At 38.6% G+C, this 18,755-nt stretch overlaps 1 long non-coding RNA gene across 1 annotated transcript in view; it reads right to left on the reverse strand.

Annotated features, from left to right (window-relative positions):
* Nucleotides 1-13,352, reverse strand: part of LOC119701933 — a 53,328-nt gene extending 39,976 nt beyond the window's left edge. Inside the window, exons 1-2 of the long non-coding RNA XR_005257214.1 lie at nt 13,294-13,352; nt 2,800-2,908 (exon numbers count right to left, since the gene is read on the reverse strand). This is a non-coding gene — a long non-coding RNA (uncharacterized LOC119701933). The remainder of the gene's footprint in view (nt 1-2,799; nt 2,909-13,293) is intronic.
* Nucleotides 13,353-18,755: the final 5,403 nt, after the last annotated feature.

Raw genomic sequence — 18,755 nt, forward strand, 5'->3', positions numbered from 1 at the left:
GGAGAAAGTCAACAGTGAATAAAGTGAATATGAAAAGTATTTAGGACTTTAAGTTTCTTTTCATCTGGGATTCCTACACAAGCCACATTGACTTAAATGCTCTCAGATGCATTAACAAATCTACATGCAAGATGCAACAGAGTTAAAGGTGATAATTATTTTCCCGCCTTGGCTTCATGTTAATATCTTGCTATCAATACAGCATTGCATGATTTCTTCATCTCTCCTGAGATGGACTATTAAGCTTGAAATACCCAGTACCACTTTCAGAACTATTGCTCTTCTGAAGCATTTTTACAAAAGGAAATGTGAACAATCTGCCACCCAGGAAAACCAGGTACCACAGCAAAACCAGAACTTCATGGTCAGGTGCAGATGAAAATTTTGAAGCAGATGCCTAAAGGAATACAGACAAGATAGTTCATTTTATATGCAATGTTTACTGATTTTTATGCTGCATTTATGCACCTGGAGAAACACGTAGTGTGGTAGCAAAGAATATTTACTACTATTAACATTTTTCTTTAAAGGAAACTGCAAGATTTAAACCACCTTTTGAGTCCCAAATAGAATATCTCAAAGCTTTCTGCTAGAATGAAGGACTAATCTGTAGAGCTCCCTAGACTTTTTGGTTTGAAATTAAGGTACAGCAATTACCATTATGTTTTCCTTTCATGAGTTATAATAACAGTTATGAATCATCAGGTAGAATATGGTTTATTCAACTGTTATTATCAATGAGAATATCATTTTCATAACCACACAGGAAACATAACACTCCTTTCAATAAAAAAATATCAATTTATAAGTATAAAATTAATTAAAATATGAGAGCATTAAAATTTTTAAATAAAAAATTAATATTTCTAGAACTTTGGATTTGCCCCTTTTTTATGATGTGGAAAGATTCTGTCAGACTGTACCTTCTGATTGGTCATTTTTCCACTAATGATTTTTGTATAAATTGTAAGTATGAAATTCCCATTCTATGTACATGAACTCAGAGGTGTTTTCTCAGCAGCATGGACATCAGGGGGCTGCTGCAAGGGGCAGGACGCACACAGAGGCAGAGCCACACAACAGGAGGGGTGGGTGTGTAGGGGAAGCCACTCAGCCCAAAGAGAGGCATTGGGCTGTTACCCACAGAGCTGTGGAGGTGCAACCTCCTCCCACGCCCTGGGGCTTTGCTGAGATCTCAGAACCTGAGTGACCTGAAATACCCATGGGCAAAAGCAGCCCATGTGCCCCCAGACACTTCAGGGGATGTGCAGGTGGCCTCAGAACATTCAGGAGTAGCTAAAGAAGAGTATGGAGGCACTTGCAGATGCTCATTAACATTTGAAAGTGCCTGATAGTATGTTGTACTATTGATACAGTTTCTGAATGTGTAGTTCAAATTATTCACATTATGTATTTCACATAAATTGTCCTTTAAATACATGTTATAAATAAATCAACCAACCACTTCCATTGGTTTAAATCATTTGAAATGACCCGTTCTCTCTATCAAACATATATACTGTCATGCCACTGCAACACTGTGTCCCTTCAAACCTCATTTTATCCTGAAGGAGCTTTTTTACTAAATGTTTTGTTTCACTAGAATGTTTCAAATACCTTTTCTTATAATGTATGGAAAAAAAAAAAAACGTGGAAAAGCTGAACCATGAACACAAAACCTCATGACATTATGACTTGATTCAAAGGTAAATTAAAACAAAAAGACTAGATGACAATATTTTGGCATAAGTGTAATTCTTATCTAGAAAACTCATCAAAAGGAACAACACTTCAAAATTATTTCATGCACTAGTGTGCATTCGGCTTGGAATACTTCTTACTTTGCCTTCAATAACTTGGTTTGGCTACTGGTGGTTTTGTGATTTGACTGAGGAACACAAATTTAGTGTGACAGCTAAGAGACTGGGTCTCCTCCACCCTCACTCATGTTCTCTCCCACTTGCAAGCACTGATCACTCAATCCTCTGTTTGTAAAATAGTTATATTCTGAAGAGGAAATCTGAACTCTTTGATTTTTTCCTAATGAGTTTAACTCCCTGAAGCAGCTCATTGTAGAATACTGAGAGACTCAGTAACGAGCTGAACGAGGCTGGTAGGAACTAATGAGGCTTGCAGGAACTAATCTAGTTCTAGCTCCAATTCTTAATTCTCTTTATTTCTTAAAGTTTGGGAAACTTGCTCAGTCCATTCCTACCTCAAATGTAGCAGCAGAAACAATATTTTCCTCATTTCTACAGTTATGGGGAGACTGCAGAAACTTGCTAAATGATGATTTTGCTGACATTCAGATTAAACTTAATTGCAACGGTAAATATAAAAACTTTAGTGAATTGTCACAAAATGGATTAAAATGTGTTAGTCTAATTAAAATGTTAAATTCCAAATTACAACAATTGGATTGAAATTTGAGAACATTTAAGAGAAAACATATGACTGGTTTCAATTAATGCTAATTTCAATGATCATTTCTAAATTAAACCTTTGCCCCTGAGTTCTCATTTTGTTGCCCCTTCTTTCCATTTCAGATGACAACATTATCTCACCCATCCATCTGACCCACTCTCTTTCCTAGTTCTACACTGGGCCATAGTCCAAGTCTCTGTCCCTACCTGTGAGGTGCTCAGGGACTGTGCTAACTGTACCAGAGAAAATCCAGCACCAGCAGTCCACACACACAAGAAGAGCTCACTTCATTTCACCAGCGCAGAAATCACAAGGTTTTTAGCAATCATCATAGGACAGTGCAATCACCACCCAAAGAATAGGAAACCTACTTACCACAGAACACCATTTTCTGCTCAGACTGATCTGCAGCCTTCTTTCCCTCAGGAAAATATACTGGAGGATGTACATTTAAAGAAAAAGGCCAGATTTCCCTGTGCATGTCCTGTGAGAACAGAAACAAATCACAGACATGATTTCTTCCTCCCCTAGAAAGGATTAGAGAGAAGCATTTGTGCTGTTTCTCAGATTAACGTGAAGGAATATCAGCTCTGACTGGAGAGCTAACACCATGCCTGGAGCAGAACAGGTTACCAACCCTGTGACTCTTAGCTCTGGCCAAGGAAACATGCAGGGAATGATTCACCATCCTTTCAGGAAATCACTGTGCTACAAAAAATTAAATTTTAACAGAATTAACTCAGTGTGTAAGTCTCATACTACCTGGACATATAGGGCTCAGTTTCACCCTCATTAATAGCTTTCACTCATTTGATTAAAGGGGTGTCTGGTGTCAGCTGCCCTTAAGCCACAATTAAAAAGCATTTCACATTTAGTCCGTTATTTGATAACACAGAGAATTTTTCTCTGTTAAGGGACATATTCATAAAAATCTAATACATAAAAAAACCTGACTTAATTCGTCTTTATGGAAGGATACACCTTTAAATTCAACCTTTAATCAGAGGATATAAAAATGTCTTACAAGAGCAGATGAGAATTATTATGCTGTACCAGAATTTGGAGGAGCTCAGGTGTGGGGTCTGTAATGATTTTTTTCAGCATCATGTTTCTAGTCAGTGGAAAAGCGGAGACTAAATGAAGGTCTCATGACACTCAGGATCTTTACATCAGCTATTGTATTAGACCACTTCTCTGTTCCCTGTGTGGTCTGCAACTTGAAGCAGAAAAAGGAATAAGGCAAACAGTCACCTGACTGGAGTCTGACAGGGTACCATGGCTCATCTGAACCACACTCTGTGTATTTACCTTTATTCTGCCCTCAATATGAGGGAATCTGATCCAGTTTAAGATTCCTTCAGTGGTGACTAAACTAAATCAAATTTACTTTATGATTGCCATGGGCTAAGAGCAAACTCATAAAAAGTACTGAAATCTAGCAGGATGTGGTAGCTTGGTAAACCACTTTCTTGGTAACTCAGCTACCTGATAAACCTTATCTTTTGATGAGGTATATCTCACTCTGCTCAAGACCTAAAAAACCTTAACAAACTACTGACATCATTTATATTGAGTGTTTACTGACTTATCTGTAAGTGGTCACTATTTTAATTAGTGATTTGATGTCTTTCCAAAATATAATATGCATTTATAATATACTTATTATAAGTATATAGTATGCATAAAAATATGTCCTGTATCCATCATAACATCACAGAAATGGGCAGCCCCAGGTTTTTCATGCCCCTTCATCTTGCAGCCAACAGAGTGTAAAAATCAAGGAAGATATACAATAAAAATATTTAAATATTCAAAATATTTATGTAGCAGACAAGGCATGAAAGCAGAGTTCCCCTCCTGCCTCTCTAACTCATTCAATTGTGCCTTCTGGAACCTGTTTTACTTTCTGTACTAAAGAATATCAAGAGAAATTCTCTGACTGGTCCATTTCAATCTGCAATATAAAATACCCATTACCCACAGTGTCAGACTGTAGATGACTCCCCAGGGAAAATCCTGTTTCTTGAGCTACAGACTGGACAAGGAGCTAGAGCACACATTACAGTGGCTAAAGCAGGCAGACTGAACAGGATAAAGTTTATGACAGGATGAGTTGGACTATTTCAGCTGTATGATACTCTCTATGAGCAAACACAAACACAAACAGATGCCACAAGAAAACACATTTCTGTTTGTGCAATAACAGCAGATGGAGGATTGTCATGGAGCCTGCAAGGTAGGGCATTCATTTAATATAGATTCATACTTGCTGATCATGCTCATGCTTACTTCATATCACCTCATCTGGTGTTTCTCTTACCCTAGTTTTTTGCTTGGAATCATAAGAGTGAATATTTTAATGTGCTAATCTTCTAGAGACAAGCACAGACAGAATAGTTTCCCATCACTTTAATTATTGGATAGCACACTGTCTGGAGTTTTCAACAGCCAGAGTTTCTATTTATTGGAAAACCTTTAACTCTCTGTGAGGAGGATCATTATCTGGTACTCTGCAAGTGAAGTGTTTGATGAGAACATGATTAATCAGAAAGTATTCTGAGCAGCTCAGCTCTTGGTGACAGGCCCATAATCAAAGAGGCAGTAAGAATGTGCACTAAAGCAATTTTGTGATTAACAAATACATTATTCTGGCCACTGCTGTATGCAAAGCAAAGCTTTGAGGACAAGTGGACAGAAAATGAACAAAATGTCTTATTTCCATAATTTTTCAAATGAAACCTGAACTAAGCAGGAATAAAGCTGCAATAACCTTCTGTCTTCAGCCTATGAGAACAGTAGATGCAAAATCTAGTAAGTAACATTTCCTTTTCTTAATTCCAAAACTACTGGCACTCCTTATTCATTTTCTCATAGCCTAGAATATGCAGTTATGCAGTCAGATTTCGATTTTTTTTTTTTAATATATTTAGCTGAGAGAAAAGCTAGGCCAGGCAAGGCAAACAGGCATTGATCAGTATCAACCTGCCAAAACAATTCTGCAAAGATCTTGCCAAATCACACCCCCCGCCACCCCCCACCCCCATCCTGTGTGCTAGGCTGATAGTTTTTCTGTTACCTGTTTTCTTTGTTCATTTTCATCAATTAATTAAGGTGGCAGTTTGTCTTGCAGTCTTCTGGGCAGCCTAACCAAAAACCATGACAGAGCAGTGATTCTATTCACCTGTTGGAGACAACTGAAAGGTCTCCAGAAGGCAAATATTACTGAAGGAAAGAAGGAAAATAAGCTCACATCCAAAGTCTTCTTTCAAACAAAAGAAAGCAGGCAAAGGACCACGATCCAAAAGTTTTAAATTCTTTTGTTTCATTGAATTCCTATATTCCTTATCATATTTAAAACACTTGTTATAATATGAAAGCAAAATTAAAAATATGTGATCACCAAGCTTATCAAAATACCTGGAGGTACGAAAGAGTTATTGCAAGGTTCAGCTGGGGTATTAATTTTTACAGTGTCACAGTAAATAACATACTTTAATCCTTCTTCACTGGCATATAAATTACCTTAGGATCTAAGAATATGCACATAAGCAACAAGCTGTGGAGTAGTGTCCTGCAAGTTTGTACCTTAAGTAACATCACAGTAACTTTACTCTGTGCCGTGTTCTAAGAAGGGGAACTGTGGATAAATGTGTTAGGGGTGCTTCCACTCTTGAATTAGTAGGCGCCCACAGGCAAAAGTATCTCAAAAATTATTTGAGGCAGATCCTCCACTGCTGCAATCTTGGTACTACCCTTCACACTGGCAAGCAGTAGGTGTAAAATACAACAGCACTTTTCAGCCACTTTGTCTTCATTTTGCCCAGATGTAAATGATTGCAAAGGTGCAGAGTTATGGAGAATCTGGCACTCAATAAATATTAATTAGCAAAGAATTACACTGCCCCGTTGTGGTGCTAAGCATTATCATTCCCACTTAATAAATGGTGCTGCAGTCACAGAACAAGGTTAATTTACTAGTTCACAATAGCACCAGACAATGACAGAGCCAGGAATAGAATACAGAAGCCTCACAGCTGCATGTTAGTCCTGTGAGCCCCACAGCTGTACTTTTTTTGTGACTGCCTTTCTTACTGTGTCCATTCCCCAAAACAGCTAAAATTACATCATATTGCTGTCTCTTTACCTGGGAAAAATATGTGAAGATTCCCTGCAGCAAAAAGCTGTCAATGTCACAACACAGCACAATCAGCCAGGGATGGGTTCCCCTGGGACAAGAGGTATGACACCCAACAAGTTAAATGAGCAGCTCAAAGGGATTTTTTGTTGACACAAGGTTAGTTTAAAAATAAGTAATGTCATGTTAATTGTGGTATTTCCATTGACTGTCCAACATTAAAAGGTTCAAGAACACACCTGCACAGTCTAGTGATTGAGATATATTATAAATTGTAGACAAAACTCAAAGGATTGAAAGGGTTGATGCTGCACCAAGTAACTTTGATATTTTGATGAATCTTGAATTTTTGTGACTTGTTATGCCAAGCAAGCTCTTCTGTGCTCTGGTCAGAAATACTGAAGGTAAGGAAAACAAATAAAATAAAAGCAACTTCTCAGGAAAAAAGGTGTCAAGTCCTCTCAGTATTTGACAATATCTGTCACATCAAGACATAGATAAAAGGGACACTGAAAATGAAAGGTTTAGGAGCAGAATAAAACTACACAACTATTCTTTAATCTCCTCCAAAGACCAAATAACATTCCTATTTTAGAGATGCCTTATGTCAATTAAAAAAATTCATTTTAGCAGACTGAAAATTACCTGACTAGAATTCTATCATCAGAAGTCTCTGTTAATTTGAAAAGCATAAGTACAGGGGTTTGAAACATTAGGGGTTTCAGATTTTGTTTGACAAAGTTTGTAGTCACGCTTCCACATTACAAGATAGCTGATGCAAAAACCTGAAAGTTCAGATGAAGAACACACAATCCACCAACAAACACAGGTGTTAGTCCAACACTTATGGAATTAGCAAGAGGACACTATTTTGAATGCAAATTATCACTGAGAACTGTTTTCTGATAACTGCAAAATGGTCAAAATTCAGTGGTTTGGGGACACCTCAAAGTATCCAGCTGTCCATACCTAGCATGAACTGCTAGGAAGCCAAGAACAAAATGAGTAGCTGAAGCTTTCTCATCTCTAGAGGTGGTTATGCAAATATCAGCTTGGTGGTCTACAAGTACTTTCTCTCTTCCTGCAGCAAACAGAAAAAGTAATTAAATTTAACACTATGCTGTAGTGAAACAGTCAGGTGAAGGAAGTAAATCAAATATGAGGCAGCAGAAATTTAACTCCTACCAGCAGTTACCTAAAAGAAAACTCTGCCAGGATTTTGGACGAAATTATAGTGACAGATCTGAACATTCGTTTGCATTACCAAGCCACTGCAATCTAATATTAAATATATTAAGACCAAACTGTTTCTCTTGATATATGATTGTTTCAGCTCCACTTAGATTTGAGTAACAAACTATCCTCATTATGAAGAAAATCTGAAGCAATTTGAGGTGAAGCAGAACTGACATGGGTTGAAAGCAGGTTGGGTGGCAGGACCCAGAGAGTGGTGATCAGTGCACCAAGGTGAGTTTGAAACCAGTAACCAGTGGTGTACTCCAGTGGTAACTACTGGGACAAAACAACTTGATATCTTCAAGCACCTTGACAGCATAGGAGCAATGAGCACAAACAGGCGCAGGAGATTCTGCCTGAACATATGAAAAAGGTTTTTTCCTGTGAGACTGACTGTGCACTGGCACAGGTTACTCAGAGGCTGTGGAGTCACCATCCTCAAGACACACTCAGAAGCCTCCTGGAATTGCTCCTGAGCAGCTGCCTGTAGGCGAATCTGCTTAAGATGGGGGTTGATCAGATGATTTCAGAGGTCCCTTCTGACATCACCATTCTGTGATTCTTTGAAATATAAGAACTTCAGTCCCAATATTACTACTACTCCTATCAGAATTAGCATAGGAAATGGCAATTAGTGAAAAGCTATCACTTGACTCCTCAAACACATCAAGTAAGAATATGCAACAGAGGCTTAATTTTTCCATAATCTGCATGTTTGTTCCTATATTTGAAAGGAATATAGTACAACGTCGAGATGTTTCAAGTATTGGTGACTTGTAGCAGTCTCTAACAGTGCTCCACTTCCTGGGGATAGCTGGGACTTGGCAGACAAACAAGAACCCAACTTTTATACAAGGAGAACCCCCGCTGTTCTACCTTCAGTTTGGAACAGCCCTGCTTTCCAGTCAGCCACGAAACTGGGGCATACTGAGCTTTAGTATTCTGTGCTGCATTCATCTTACACTGAATTTCTGTTGTCACAAAAGGCATACTGCAGCTTGTCTGATACCGCTGAAAAACCCTTCTCTTGACCTCAGCCTGCAATGAACAGGTATCACATTTATGAAAGTGACATCTGGAGACAATAAAAATAGTCAGATTTGGGGGACCCTTGGGATGTTGTTTAAACTCCTTAGTTTTATCTGTCTAAACAAATAAGCAAATATACTATATTGAAGTATGGCTTTATTTATATGGGATTCCCAGACAAGTAATTTGAGGAAATATTTGGTTATTTCATGACACTATTCAAAAGCTAAATGTCAACTGAAGTATCAAAATTTCTTTTTTGACCACTCAGGCAGTTTTAGAATGTGATAAAAAAACCAAATAATCCCCAACATTGCTTTTACTTGTAAAATTCTTGTAATGAGTCAATAAACATTGATCTGAAAAGGAGTAGGGGACACATTAAGACTTCAGCAAGACAGTTCTTTAAACAAGCAGGAACTGCAGTGAGAAAGATTAAGTTAACACTGGGGGCGCAACCCAGAGCACTCAAACAAAAACACACTTCCGCAGTTTTTGTCCCAGGCATTCAATGTTCTTTTCATTCAAGTGACTGGGTACTGGATCTGCTATCTACCTTATTCAGCTCTCACCTCAAACAACCTCTGTGATAGATGTCCTGTGTCTCTATTTGCTTCTTGCTTCTCACAGTGTAAAAATACAGCAATGTCATTCTGTGAAAGATCTTTCATGCAAAATGTATCTCAAAGCAGTGCTCAAACTTAAATTAAATATTGTATTACAATATAGAAGAAAGATGTTATGCTGCCAATTTAATCTGAAAAGTGGAAAGAAAAATTGTATGAGGAACCTGCATGTTTACTGTGTCTCATTAGCTGTAGTAAAAGTGCTCAGTTTGCCGATAAAAGTGCCCATTATTCCCTAACAACACTGCTGTACTAAATGCCCTGAAAATTAGCTTGATCAATGCACTGGGTTGGTTCTTTACTCATCTTTCCAGCATTTCATTTTGCAAACTCCCTGTTAATATTCATTTTGAGAGCTTTTGGTCCTGGATTCAACCAAAGGTTAATGATACTTTAATGGAGATTGTGTGTTTCTCCAAGCTGATGACTGTCACTGACATTTTGACTCAGATTTTTTACTGCTCTGTATCTTTGTTATTAGTGCTCCTGCACAAATAAGATGCAACATTAGAAAATAAAAATGGTTGTGTTTTAAATTGTGCAAGAAGAGTGCAAATGACCATATAGAGAAAAATGTTTTAATATCAGAAAGGAGCAGTATGTCTTGAGTTGTAGCAGATACCACATGAGTGCCAGGACTAAAATTTTGAAAGCAATACTTTGATTTGTAAAACCACATCATCACATTCACAGAGTCATAATACAGAAGAGTCTGGGCTGCCACCTTTTCAAATACTATAAATTCCCACTATTGGTTTCACGACTGCAGTCTGACAGCTTTTCCTGTGTAACTAATGCACAAAAAGCCTCTAGGATAATTATTCATTTGATGCACCTCTTTCTCTTCCTTTACTAAAGATATTAAAACCCAAACATTGGCTGCAGACCATGTGGGGGGGAAAAAAAGACAGTCCTTGTCTGCACCCAGAAGCAGAAAGAAGCAGATGGTGACCTCAGTATTAATGGCTCATAGCAGGCAAAATTCCCATTGGCACAGAGGGGTCCATGACATTGTAAAGAGCACGTGGCAATTCACAAAGGCAGTGCTGAGCAACACAGCAGTGTCCTTCCCACTGTGCTTAGGGGAAATGCACCAGCATCAGCATTTCCCCAAAGCACATTTCCCCAAGGGAAATGCATTCAGACAGTGGTTTAGATATAAAACCCTCATGTTTCCCAGTTCATGATCCCATTTCTCATTTGTTGCTTCAGTGTGTGCATGCAGGAACTTGTCCTTTTCCTCCCACAAATAACCAAAACTTAGAGCCTCAACAAATGCTAAGCAGTGTGTTATGGCTCTGGCTGAATGATGCCCTTTACACCAGCATTTGACCCAAAAGCAAACTGAGAACTGGGAATTCAACAGTACAGTCTATCACTATGACCATGTAGAGAAACATAGCAAACAATGGGAATAAATGCTACACAAACAATGTATGTAACAATGCACTTTTGGAAATGTTGAGGAATACACTCAGTGCCAGTAGCAACATTGCTTCCCCTGAAAAATGAACTTGGCAATTCTACTTGATGTTAATAAAAGCAGACAATTCTCAACAGAATATACATTTTTAATATTGAATTAGTAGTGACAGGGCCTCCTTACCTACCTACTCACATGTCACGGAAAGGAACAATAATGCTGTCCTGCTGCTTCTTCACTCTTGAGTTCTGAATTACACATACTCAATATCAAAATATAATGAGCCTCTTCTCTTACCTCTTCTAAATGTTATAATATCACTAACACAATGTAAAATTGGTTATGTATTTCTGAATTTAACTGATGACACCAGTGTTACACAAGTATTGTGACTAAACTTGGTGAGAGACCATCAAGGAAAGAAAGGGAAATTTTAATTCAGTCAAAAGAATTTCACGCAGTCACTGTCCTTCTCGCATGGTTTTAATTCATTCATTCTTTACCAAACACTCTTTCATATCCATATATTCACAAGCACTAAGTATCCCGGCCATGATGGACAAGTACAGTGGTTCTCAAGACCTCATAATGTCTTCTAGGGCCTTCTTACACTGGAGATTATGGTCGAATGTTTGGATGTGCCTTTTATACCTTTGGATTAAGGACTTCCAACATTAAGACTGATAATGACTGTGAAGCACTCTCTTTTCATATTATCCTACCTGTCTCATTATTTACTTCCTATCTTTTCATCTCCTTATCTGAGTGGTTTATAGCTCTAATTCCTTCTTCCTGCCATGTTTTCTTTACATGAGAATAGTCTAGGAAGAATACATAAAGATGGGGCAGAGACTTTTTTGAAAGGCCCTATGAAAGGACCCTTGCAGAGAACAACAAATGCACACCAGCTATTTACACACTGCTATGGCTCAGGACTAGCAAATGACTTGGAAGAAGGACTAGAAAGATCCTCCCACTGCACTTTCTGATTTGGCAGTAGTTAGAAAAGGCAGTCTTTATGCTGATGCAGTCCCCAAGCACTAGGGCCAGATGCACTGAACACTTGTAGCTCTGAGACCACCTGCCAGGGACAACGTAGAAGTACCATTTGCTGAACATGGCAAGGGCACCTGCTTGATAAGATGCACTTCCTGCATAACAAGTTCATTGTACCATGTTCCCTAAAGCATTAAGTAACATCATGATCTTCAAATCTACAATTAATTTTTCATGCAGATTGTCAAATTTGTATGTGATTGTGCAAGTGTGTGAAAGCTATGAGTAAGTGTGAATAAAAACAGAGCTGAGCTGCAAGAACTGAAATGAACTGGGAATTAATCCATCTTAGCCCTACATGACAATATAAATACTTCTCCAGACCCATATATGGTGAGAAGACTTGAGACGCCATTTCCTCTCACAATTCTAGCAGATAGATCTTATGAAGCACAGGAAGAGCCCTGCTTGCCTACAATCTGTCACAGTCAACTGTTGTACTTAGGTCTCTTCCTACTTGCACCACAAAGAACTGCACATTTCAAACAAGCTGAGTCATCAAAAGCTTTTCAGACCTGAGCACATATGCAGAAGATTAGCTAAGGAAAATACAGAGGACAGAAAAGAAAAATATACACAGTTCTGTCAAAATCATTGAACCAGATACAGTGTTGGTGCAGAAGGGAGCACTCAAACAGCAAAAGCTGCAAGCAAAGGTTTCACCTGCAGGAAGTTATTGTCAGTTCTGTTATCACACCAAAACCAACAGAAAGCCACACCAAAAATCAGCTGATAGTGTCCTTTACAGACAGGAACTATAAAAATTTTAAATGCCCAGAAATTACTGATTTATAGAAAGGCAGCAATTGTGTGATCTGGATCTGCCTAGATCTCATTCTATAGGAAGACAATGTAAAAAGACAAAAGGCTTTCAAACTGAAGAAGGGATAGGTTATATGAAACAAACATAACCCAGCTTTTAAGTTGCAAAAAAAATTCCAAGAGACCACATCTGACAGAATGAAAATTAAACAGTTTTCCAAATAAATCTCTCCTCATTGTGACCTTGGAGAGAGATGCTTTCTTATAGAATCACTTTGGAGAGCTGTGTGGCTCCCTGAATTGCACCAAACTTTGCCAGTCTCCTCTCATCCCAAGGAAGTTCATTTGGTTATCTCTGAGTCCTGCTTGTGCTCCTCAGGGTGGTCTCTGTCACACTGAGCTGCAGTCTCCCAGGCTGCATTGACTGTCCTCCTGCCAGACCTGGAATCTTCTCCCAAAACAACACCCATCCCCTGCTGTCCTTTCCAACACCTCTCCTTTCCCAGCTACTTCATGTAGGAACACAGCACGCCACTGAGAACATGCACACCAAACACATCCCATCTGTCAAATTTGGGAATTTATTTTGTGTAGGCACTGACCTGAGACAAGCTCTGTAGGGAAGAACTGAACTACATGCAATCTCTCTGGCTGAGCTGAGAGGAACAGACATAAATTTCCTTCCTCTAAGCCACTTCCTTCAAATCTCACAGCAAACACAACAACACATTTTCTGCAGATCTTCTATTCTACAATGGGGTGAATTATTTTTGGCACAAGCAAGTCCCACAGGCTTTGAAGGAAGCAGCTGGGGCCAGATCTCCCCATCCCCTTTACTTAGGTGAAGTTATGCCGCAATTACACTAAATATATCGGTGCATTCCACAATGATCCTGTGAGGCAGACTATGGTGATTGATCCTGTGACAGGCACACATCTACTGGTGCACTGAGAGGGTTCCTACGGCATGGCTTGACAACCAGTCTTCTCACACAGCCAAATCTGCACCCATCATCTGAACTGCAGCTTGTAGGATGGCTGTCTCATCACCCATCACCTGTGTGATGGGGCTGGGAGGAGCAGAGAGCAAGGTTGACTCTTGTCTTCTCAGGGGCCCCTGAGGAGGCTGGCAAGAGGAAGGCAGATTGGTTGTTCTGGTGTGAGAAATCTGGTCTGCATCAGGGAAGCTTCTCACACTGCCCTGCAGTGAGAATGAATGTGCTCAAGTTCAGTTTGAATTCCCTGTATCTTATTCAGCTCCAACTGCTCCCCATCAAGTGATTAATTCAGTAGAAGTAGCAAAATGAGGGAAAAAAAGCCCAGCTGCACCAAATCACAGAAAATCCTGAAAAGAAAAAAAAATCCCCCAGATTCAGGAGTCAAACTCATAGCCCTGGGCAAAAAACCTGTTATGAGTTTCCTGTGTTCAAGGAGAGAATGATGCTAACTTTCCTGGAAAGTTTGGATAAGGAAGCCAGCTCTTTTTCGGAAAACTGTAGCTGGGATACACCTAAATAGTTCTTAAATCAGAAGGCCAAACCTTTGGCACACTTCATTCTAGCCTGTGGGCCTACTTGAGTTTAACTGCTTTCAAATTCTAGTTGGCCAAATATTCAAATTGAATTCTATTATATTCTCTGTATCAAAGGTTGCATGAGTTTAAATCTTTGTAGACAGAATTTCCCCCTTTTGAAGGGGGGCATACCAAGATTTCATAGGGTAGAACTGAATTAAAAGGGATGGCAACTTCTATTATCTGTCTGATTTCTGCCTGGGACCTGTGTTTTGCAAATAATCTGGGTATTTTCACGTGAATCAAAGCTTTTTCAGCAACTATGGGCATCAGGATCTTCTCCCACTCTTTAAAAAAAAAAAGTTTGCAGTAGCAAAACAGCACAACTTTTTTGACTATCTAAGAGCTCAGAAAATTAGTAAAAGATACATCAGTTTTGATTGTGATATGCTATGTGTCAATTTTGTAAGTAACTGGAATTTTCTATATAATCTTTCTGACTGACTAAGCGTCTGTGAATGTGGAGCCACAATACTCTGCAACAAACCAAGTGCCTCCTATTTGAGAAACACCTAATTGCCATGTCAAGTGACAAATGTGGCAGCTATATTGATTTACAGCCAGAACTGGTACAAATGCCCCTGCAGCCAAGACTGCTTTTCTCTTGTTACCCTTTATATTGATCACGAACCCAAGGAAAGTCTAAGACACTGTACTTCTGGCAATGAAAAATTACAGACTCATTTAACAATTTCTTAAAACACCAGCGAATTGTCAGTACAAAAATCAGGCAGGTGGCTGGGCTATCCAGTTCTCATTAATCTGCCCTCTGGCACGTGTCAGTGCTCTGAGAGAATTTTGTTTTAATATGCTTCATATGCTTTATTAAAGCCATTCAAGAAATATCGAATACATAAGTAATTTTTCACCAAAGGACATTCATGTGGCAGTCCCAAGATGTGGGCTAATTATTTTTTTCCTTGAATATTTTTGAAATAATATCTGGCTTCAATAATGAAACAGTAATATTTTATCATCATTCAGACTCAAGTTATTAGATCTGCTGGATCTTTAGAGGACACATACAACATAAACAACACATAAGATCTCACTTATTAATTTAAATGAACCAACCCTTCTAAGTTATTATGCCTATGTTCATTCATCTGCAATTTCCAAACTATTAATGAACCAGAAGTTGAATTAGATACAAAAAGATAACTTCCTTAATCAAAATTCTAAAGAATATAGTTAAGGTAATTTTTTTTTTATTTCCATGACACTTCTTTATTAAGCAGTTATATCACCATCTCAAACCCGTAAAGTATCAGAGATGGAGGAGAAAGAAAGAGGACTATGCCCTCAGTACATCCGTGTGGGTGTGTTTGCTATTTTTAGCCCAGATTTGGACTTTCACAAGTCTAACAAAACAATCTTTTTTGGGTTTTTCTTCCATATCCTTAATTGGGACCTGTTAGAAGAATTCTAATGATATTGTTTATATATGTTCCACTCAAAGGAAAACTGGATCTTATAACTTCAAAGATTAATAAAGCCTCAGTATAAAATGTCACTGCTCATTTTCAAAATGAATTATATTTGATGTGGAGAAAGGAGAAATGTGAAGTCACAGAAAGTGTGCCAATTCAAGTGACTGCAGCACACACAAATGAAATGCCAGTTGAAAAGCCCTGAAAATTTTCAATGTTTCAGAAAGGTCATCTATTTTTTTTTTCTGCTAGTGCATGGGCAGTTTGCCTGATTTATGCAGTAGAGAAAAAGCAGGTTATATTTTACAGTGTGAGAACCATATGATGAAAGGAATAACCATTTAGCACATCTGCCAAGAAGAAAAGCCAGAAGGAAACATTTCCATGATCTATTTCATATACTTCTCTGCAATTATATTTTTTTAACAGGTGCACTGTAGGACAGAAACATTCTGTCAATTCACTGTATATTAAAATCAATAAATCAAGCGCACCAGAAATTCTCTTCTGCTTGCTTTGTAGATTGTAGGAACTATATAGATACATCTGAGTCTTTGCTGCCTCTCTCTCAAATATGTTTTGTTATTCTCCATAAATGAAAACTGTGAGCGTGTTTTGTGCCCTCTCAAAAGAAGCATGTCAGGGTAGACCAAGACTGTTAGAAAGTTTATTGTGCAGAACTGTGTAATTTTAACTTCACAACAGTTAAATGAAACACTACGTACCCTATCCATTCTGATGGCCCTTCAGACCCCTGGATGGAGGTATCGTAGAAGCCACCACAATAGAACCCCCTTCTGCCTTTCATCTCTATATCCTTCATGATGAAAACTTGGAAGCATTAGTTTCTAGACAAATTTATAGATCATTCTACTTTTACCAGTGGGCTGTGGGGAACACAAAATCAAAGAATTATTATTATTTAACATATAATTTGAAAAATTAATCTGGTAAACATTTGTTTGTCTGACTTCCATTCCTCTATACAGTAAAAGGAAGTTCCATTAGGTAATCACTTCCCAATTCCTATTTTCCCATAACTGGTACTAATCTCTCAATCCTATCCAGTCTTGTAAAGCAGACACTACTGGTTGATAGATCTAAGCAAGCAGCCCTTAAAAAACAAACAAACAAACAAAAAACCAACCAAAACTGGAAGACTTCCAACACCTGGAAGGGTTTGTTTGTCAAAGAGACATTGTAACTAAGTAACATTCAACCAACCACACAGGAAAAATTTGGTTTGGAAGTGAGAAGAATTTTTAAAATCCTGCAGAAACAACAGTTATTCAGACAGTGCTCACTCTTGTAGCTTCACAAAGCACACACAATTTGACACAGATGGATCTCCTTGAAGTTTGTCATGCATTGTCTTGCTTTCCAGTGTTCAAATTCATTATCACCTACAGGTTTCTCCCCACCCACATCTCCAGTTATGTCCAGCATATCTGTTTCAGCTCCATCATGTTATCTTTTCTCCTTGATACAGAGAATACTTACCTTATCTGAACTTTCTTGAGAACCATGGCCAATAGTTCTTTTATGTACAACCTGAAAAGGTGCCCTGAAAACTCCATAGAGAAAGAGTTCTGAAAAATTTATACATTCCCCTGCTTTTAGATGTCTTGAAAAAATTCCATGTATAAATCCTGTAATTAGTTGATTTGACATAAAATATAACTTTAGGTGTATATGTAATATATAAATATTAATGTTCTCCTGCTCTCACATAGGGAGTACTAAAAGCCCCAGAAAATAACTCCTTTCAGTATGACTCTGGGAAGAGTAGCCAGAAGATGTGCTTGATCTCTGATGGTCAACTGATGCTCTATTGGACATGTACTTATTATGCACCCCTGTGAACTACACAGAGATCTCAAAATTACAGCTTGGTGGGGTTGATGCAGGCATTGTTTGCAAACAAGGGGCTCTGCTGGACCTTGTTTATAAATGAGGTGAAGGTTGAGGCACATGGGTGTAGGAATTGTAAGGGCTGCCTTGCCTGTGGAGACCACAGGATGGTGGAGCTCAGGATCGTGAGAGAAGGGACTGGAAAGAAGCAAGATCACAGCCCTGGACTAAAAGGAAGTATACAGAAGGTGAAAACAGGCACAAGAAACCTGGCAGGAATAGAGAGACACTGGCCCAAGCATGCAGAGACAGTCAGAAAAGCCAAAGTTCACTGCACGCTGAACCTGGTGAAGTCTTTTACAAGTCTATAAGTGGCAATAAATGTAGCAAACAAGTTTGGGGTCCAAAACTGTTCAATGTTTTCATTAATGATCTGGATGATGCGGATGGAGGGGTAGATGGATGATGGAGGGGTAGAGTGCACTCTCAGCAAATTTGCTGATGACACAAACTGGGAGAAGTGGCTGACAAGCCAGGGGACTGCGCTGCTATTCAGAGGGATCTCAACAGGCCAGGGATCTGGCTGACAGGATTTGGATGGAGCCTAGCAGAGGAAAGTGTCCAGTCCTGCACGGGAGGTGGAACAACCCCATGCACCAGTACAGGTTATGCAGCTGGAAAACAGCTTTGCAGAAAAGGATCTGAGTTTCCTAGTGGGCAGACAGTTAACATGAGACAGCAATGGCCCCTTGAAACTAAGAATGGCAGTATCTGGATCTGCATTAGATCTGTTTTTTCCTACATTTTCAGATTTTCAGTTGTTTGCTTAACAAGAACACAGCCCTGGTAGAACAACATATTACTTACATTTTTAAGAAGAGAGGTAATAGAAAAAAAAGCAATCAGTCAGAAGAAAGAAAGGTAACCTGACATTACATAATTCTTCCTTTGTTTCATATCAAGGTTCTCTTTATTTTAGTACATTGCGCAATTTTTAACTGCATGACTCAGAAAACATTTAAATTATGAACACTTCAAGGGAAAAGCTTTAATAATAAAAACAGAATATCAGTGACTTTCAAAACAATTAACTTGAAAAGGTCAGAAATATTCTAGCACTACCCCACTATTGTAGGTATTTAACAGAGCTTTTGTCTGCAATCAAGGCTGTTGGAATCAACACTGCTACTTTCTGACTTTTCTTCAATTT

Source organism: Motacilla alba, chromosome 5 (assembly GCF_015832195.1).
Source record: "Motacilla alba alba isolate MOTALB_02 chromosome 5, Motacilla_alba_V1.0_pri, whole genome shotgun sequence".
Lineage (NCBI taxonomy): Eukaryota > Metazoa > Chordata > Aves > Passeriformes > Motacillidae > Motacilla > Motacilla alba.